This window comes from Carlito syrichta, unplaced genomic scaffold, assembly GCF_000164805.1.
Source record: "Carlito syrichta isolate Samal-C Ts95f unplaced genomic scaffold, Tarsius_syrichta-2.0.1 Scaffold305547, whole genome shotgun sequence".
Taxonomy (NCBI): Eukaryota; Metazoa; Chordata; class Mammalia; order Primates; family Tarsiidae; genus Carlito; species Carlito syrichta.
The window spans coordinates 136,369-142,723 of NW_007249643.1; the positions used below are offsets into that span (position 1 = coordinate 136,369).

At 56.8% G+C, this 6,355-nt stretch overlaps 1 pseudogene across 1 annotated transcript; it reads right to left on the reverse strand.

Moving 5' to 3' along the window:
• Nucleotides 1-2,144: 2,144 nt before the first annotated feature.
• Nucleotides 2,145-3,269, reverse strand: LOC103264080 (annotated as a pseudogene). The gene has a single exon (XR_504548.1). The product of XR_504548.1 is annotated as a glyceraldehyde-3-phosphate dehydrogenase pseudogene (transcript).
• Between the last annotated feature and the right edge of the window lie 3,086 nt (nt 3,270-6,355).

The following is a 6,355-nucleotide window of genomic DNA, read 5'->3' on the forward strand; positions in this document are numbered from 1 at the left end:
GGCTGTGGGTTCCCGCCAATCTGCAGGGCGGTTGTCCTTTGACCTCCGGTGACCCGTCTTAGCGTGTGCTGGTCTGTGAAGGGCTAGCCAACCCTGGAGGGTCCCACGTGTTCCTTTCCAGGCTGGGTCTGGAAAGTGGCAGTCTGGTGGTAGCAACTGGCCACGTCAAAGCGCAGAACGTGTAAGCCCCTGTGTGTCCAGGAGAGGGACCCGGTTAGGTGGGCATGGGCAGCCTCCACCATGGCAGAGTTTGAAAGGAGTAGGAGTCAGCCAGACAGGAGACGGGTCAAGGGGTCGCGGTGGCTAGAGTGTGGGCGTGTGTGCACGCCCATGTGCATCTGTGCGTGACTCGAGTATGTTTGCACATGTGCATGTTTGCATGCACATGTGAGTCCGTCTGTGTGTGAATGTGTACTTGTGTGTGGACATGTGTGGCTATGTGCACGTGTGCAGCACACGTAGTATGTGTAAATGTATACATAAGTGTGTCTGAGTGTGCACGTGTGCGTGTGTGCGTGTGTTTGTGTGAATGTGTGCTGGGGTGAGGTGATCAAGCTGGTGCAGGAAGCTGAGACCAGGCTGTGTAGAGCATTGGCAACCAGGCTACTTAGAGGACAGGTCTGTCAGAGGGCGGCCCGGAGCCCTGGAGAGTGCCTCTGGGTACAGGGAGGAGAGTGGCTTGGAGGTAGACTGAGAGGACAGGAAGAGACCTGGCTATGTCCAGTGGGAGGTGGTATTGTCCTGAACTGGGGGAAGGGTGGGTGGCGGCCCTGGTGGCACAAGCAGGATGCCAGGCAGGGCTCTTCCTTGGGCTCCCGAGCTAGGATGCTGCCCAGGCGGGCACGAGTTTGCCCCAGGCCCCCTCTGACTCTCCCAGGCACGGTGGTTCTGCTCTTATTCCGAGTCTGCAAGTCCCTGGCAGGCAGGGGTAGCATCTGAAAATTGCAGTAGCCCTTGGGGTACAAAAGCAGCTTAGATATTAGTGTTCAGAAAAGAAAATGCTAAATGGGAGGGAACCGCCTTTCATCCATCACTACAGGGCTCTGTCCAGGTCCCGGGAGCTCCCTCAGGCTGCAGGAGCATCAGCCCAGCTCATGGAGGTGCGGGCAGCAGTGGTGGCCCGCCCGGAGCCGGAGACGGTAACACAGGATACACAGCGACTCAGGGGGAGGGCGAAAGATGCACTTCTCCCAGCCTCCCCTCCTTCCTGTGCTGGTCAATCCCAGCTTCCCACGGCCCTGCACCCCTCCCCCAAGGCCTCCAAGGAGGTCAGAGGTCGCCCCAGCCCTCGTGGGAGGCGCCCGGCGTCTGGCAGGCCAGACCCTGAGGACGGGTGGGAATGGGGGACTCCGGACAGCTGAGTCTCCTCCCCCAGGCTGGAGGTAAACATCTGATACCCAGATGGGGGCGTGGAACTTTCTAGATGCAGCCAGATGCCCTGTGGGAGGAAATATGGGTCTTGGAAAAAATCTTTATGGTTCCCAGAGGTAGCTGTGTGGAATCTCCATTTCCAGACTTTTCTGTGCACACACAAGCCTGTACTGTTAGACATATGTGCGCCCTGCATGCCTCATCCACACTGTCTACACTTTGCTTCTTCCTCACGCCACTGCCCAGAATTCTTTTTCTGTTTACTATTTTTTATTTTGAGTCAGAGTCTCACTCTGTCATCCAGGCTGGAGTGCAGTGGCACACTCACGGCCACTGCAGCCTTGACCTGCTGGGCTCAGGCAATCCTTCTGCCTCAGCCTTCCAAGTAGCTGGAACTATAGGTGCATACGACCAGGCCCAGATAATTTTTTTTTTAATTTGTAGAGATAAGGTCTCACCAAGTTACCCAAGCTGGTCTCAAACCCCTAGGCTCTGGCAATCCTCTCTCCTCCACCTCCCAAACTGCTGGGATAACAGATGTGAGCCACCATGCCCAGTGGTGTTAAAAGCCCAGAATTCCGTGAGTCTCACATCTGTTTGTTCTGTGGCCTGTTGACGGTTGTTTGTTTATTGTCTGATTTGGGGCTATTATAAACAATGCTGCAGTGGGAACCCATGGACACCATCAGTGTACTCTCGGGGGAATATTTCTTTTTCTTTTTCTTCTTTATTGATGGTACGTGAAGAGGTAGGGCTCCCGAGGTCACCCCCTCCATTTTTCAGGGGGTCTGGCATGGACACTGTGAGGAGGGGAGATTCTATGTGGCCAGGGACAGAGGGTGGCAGGGACTCGCCAGCGACTGAGGGCTTTTCTCTTCCTCTCATGCTCTTGCTGGGGCTTGTGGTCCAGGGGCTCTTACTCCTTGGATTCCACGTGGACCATGAAGTTCACCCCCCTGCTGCTGTAGCCAAATTCATCGTCATACCAAGAGATGAGCTTGATAGAGTGGTCGTTGAGGGCAATGCCAGCCCCAGCATCAAAGGTGGAAGAAGTAGGAAGATACAACCTGGTGCTTAGTGTAGCCCAGGATGGTCTTGAGGGAGCCCTCAGATGTCTGCTTCACTACCTTCTAGATGACATCATATTTGGCAGGTTTCTCTAGACAGCAGGTCAGGTCCACGATGGACATATTGGTGGTGGGGACGTGGAAGTCCATGCCCACAAGCTTCTTATCCAGCTCCGGAATGATCTTGCCCATGACCTTGGCAGCACTGGTGGACACAGAGATGATGTTCTGGATGGCCTCGTGGCCATCACGACACTGCTACCCAGAGGGGCCCTCCACATTCTTCTGGGGGGCAGTGATGACGTGGGACGGTCACTCCACGATGAGTCCCTCCATGATGCCAAAGTTGTCATGGATGACCTTGGCTGGGGGGGAGGGGGAAGCAGTTGGTGGTGCAGGAGGTGTTGCTGACAAATGTGAGGTGATTCATGGTCATCACAAACATGGGGGTGTCAACAGAGGAGGCGGAGATAATGACCCTTTTGGCTCTACCCTGCAAATAAGCCCAACCTTTTCCTAGGTAGTGAAGACACCAGTGGACTCCACCACGTAATCAGCGCCAGCGTCTCCCCATTTGCTTTTGGTGGGATCTCCCTCCTGGAAGATGGTGATGGGATTTCCACTGAGGACAAGCTTCCCGTTCTCAGCCTTGACAGTGCTGTGGAACTTGCCGTGGGTGGAGTCGTGCGGGAACGTGTAAACCGTGTAGTTGAGGTCGATAAAGGGGTCACTGGCAGCTACAACATACACTTTGCCAGTGTTAAAAGCAGCCCCGCTGACCCTGCACCCAATATGGCCAAATTTGTTCACTTCAGCCTTCACCTGCCCCATGGTGTCTCGAGGACAAGGCTGGTGCTGCCTGAGAGATGCAGCCATCTGTTGGAACAGGAGGAGCAGAGAGCCTCAGGGGAGTATTTCTATGGGGCGGAGGCTTAGAGTCCATCTCTGGGTCCTCAGATGACCTCTCTGTGCCTCAGTTTGCCGATCTGTGAAATGGGATTCCAGCACTCCCACCTTTACCAGAGTAAGTGGGAGAGTGTGCGTCGGACGGGGGTTGCGTACTCCGAGGGCAGCGCCCCGCCCGGGCCCAGGACCCCCGGCCTCCACCCAAGCCTGGCCAACCAGAGGACAATGCCCGGTTCGAGAGAACAACAGGCTCCTCCCTGGCTGTCAAGGCGTGAGGATTAGATGCAGAATAATGCAGTCCCCGATCAAACCTGCAGCTGTAACTCAGGCCCCAGACACTGCCAGCGCCATAAATTTGGGCGGAAAGTGCAGCTCTAGCAGTTTGCGCACAAGAGCGGGGGAGGCCGAGTGAATTACAGCCACGGGGGAAGCGGGGGCCCCCTGCCCGGCATTGTTAGCGGGAGCCAGGGATTGATTGCTCCCTGGCTTTAATGAAATTGAATTTTAATTTATATCCCAGCCCAAGGTGGGGGGCGAGGGTGTGCCTGGGCAGGGACGGGCCCCAGGACGGGGGCTCCTTCGCAAGGGGGCCCGTGGCCAAGTCCTATAGCGAGGGAAAGGGAGGCGCTTGGGTGGTGTCTGCACCCCAGAGCGTCAAGGTCTTGCTGGCTGTGGGCCACGGGGAAGGGGCATCCCCGTCGGGTCATTCCTGCCCTACTCAGGTGCAAGCCTCTAGAGGCCCCTGAAGGGAAGTCCCCATGGCTTCCCTTGGAAATCTGGAAGCTCTGCCGGGAGTGGGGGGAAGAGCGGGGGAGGGAAGGCGAGGATCCTTGTCCCGACTCCTCCACCTCCCCAGGGTGGTGCAGATGCCACTAAGCCTGCTGCTTCTGATATTGATATTAGCATGTTTTCCAGGGCCGGCCAAGCTGGGCGCTGCCCCCCGTGACATTCGTGACACCTGTGTGTGCCTGCTCTGGGTCGCCTCGGATGGGCGACACCTCAGGGTCAGGTTGGCCTGGCTTCAAATCCCAGATGCACATTTTCTGGCCTCGGAAAGCCACCTCCCTTCTCTGAGTCTCAGTTTCCTCTTTTGTAAGTCGGAGAGGACATGCATGTCTACACCCTGGAGTGTTTATGGGGGGCTTGCGTCACGCTGCTCATCATCGGCTGCCAGTGGAGACAAAGTTTGCAGGAGTTGCCGTTTCTGCAAGGGAGCCTTCCAGACCCTGCTCAGAGCTCATCATGCTGGCGACCACCTGGGGTGAGGTGAGAGCTGAGGCAGAGCAGTGGCCTCCTTAGAGGGGCCCAGGGAGGAGGGGTGCCTCGCGGAGGGGCTGGAAGGCATGCAACCTCCTGGGAGTTGGGGGAACCTGGGTGTGAGGGTGGAACCTGCCTGGGGCAGGGGCTGGGAGGGCCAGGGCCTTTCCTGAGGTTGAACAGAGGGGCAGATGGAGTGGGCAAGGAGGGGATGCAGCCCTTGCCCCCCTTCAAGGCCAGGAGCCGTAGCTGGGGCTTGCTCTCTGCCTGTCCCGCTGTGGCGGCCCCAGCAGGGAGCCTGGATGCTCCTCTGGGCCCCGCTGTGGCTTCCTGGCTGACCACAGACACGTCTCAGCTGCAGGCAGGCCCCATTAGTAAAGCAGGGGGATGGCCTGGCTCCTGAGGGCCTGTGGACCCCTGCCCCTGCCCCATCCCGTGCTCTGCTTGTCGCACCACCCACAAGCACCCGTGCTCCTGAGGTCCAAGTGCGCCGAGATGGGCTCCGGAGCCTTCGGGCCAGTTCCACTCCCAGCCCCTCCTATGGGCACCACGCTGGGACCAGTGGAAGGGCCAAAGGCAGCTGCTTCCGCCAGTGAGTTAGGACAGGTTGATCAGGCCGCGGCTGATGGGGGAGACATAAATCCATCAGCCACGGGTGCAAACTGTCTTAGGTGGGCGGACCTGCCAGGCGAAGCCGTTGGTTTAGATGCAGGGTATGTGTGGGGGAGAGAGAGTTGGGGAGAGGGAGCCCAGGCTGTCGGTGCCAGGGGCGCCTTCAGAACCCATTAGAATTGCAGACCACCACCCAATCACCTTAATGATCTTCCCCCATCAAGGGGAATGGTTAAAAGGACTCAGCCACAAGCAACCAGCGGCCATTGTCTTGCTAGACTCTGGTGTGGCCATGTGCTCTTTGAGCTGTGGCTGTCGCCATGCTTCCTGGCTTTGGTCTCCTCCCCCACCTTGGGGAGGTGAATCTTTCTCTCTCTAATTTACTTTTAAATAAACTTTTCTTTCTTTGCCTTTCAAAAAAACAACAACAACAAGAAATCTTCCGTTCCCCCCTTTCGATTTTACAAGTGGACTCAGGTCCAGAAAAGGTCGGGCACTTGCCTGAGGTCACATAGCGAGTGAGAAGGGAGTTGGGACCAGCCTAGAGGCACGGGTGCAGGTGAGGTGTGGTCAGAATTGTGGGCCTTGTGGAGTGAGGGGGATGGGGAGACAAAGGTTATCAGATAGAAAGGAAGCTGGGCATCCTCCCATCCTTTTGTTTTCCAGACTTCAGTGTCAAACCTCACAATTGTTAGCAAGCAGAGGTCCCTTTGTGAATAGGAAAAGATGCCCCATCCTCTGGGTGGCTAGGGGTAGTAGGCACAGGGGTAGTAGGCACAGTCTCTACTCAGACCTAGCTGTGTGCCACCTTGACCCCACCTCAAACATGCTGGTTATATAAGGAAACTTTATAACCATGATTTTTTTGTTGTTGTTGGAGTCTCACTCTGTTGCCCAGACTGGGGTGCAGTGGCACTCTCACAGCCACTGCAGCCTCGACCTGCTGGGCTCAGATGATCCTTCTGCCTCAGCCTTCCAAGTAGCTGGAACCATAGACGTGCACCGCCATGCCCAGCTAATTTTTTGATTTATGGTAGAGATGAGGTTTTGCCAAGTTGCCCAGGCTGGTCTCGAACCCGTGGGCTCAGACAATCCCCTCACCTCGGCCTCCCAAAGTGCTGGGATTATAGGCATGAGCCCCC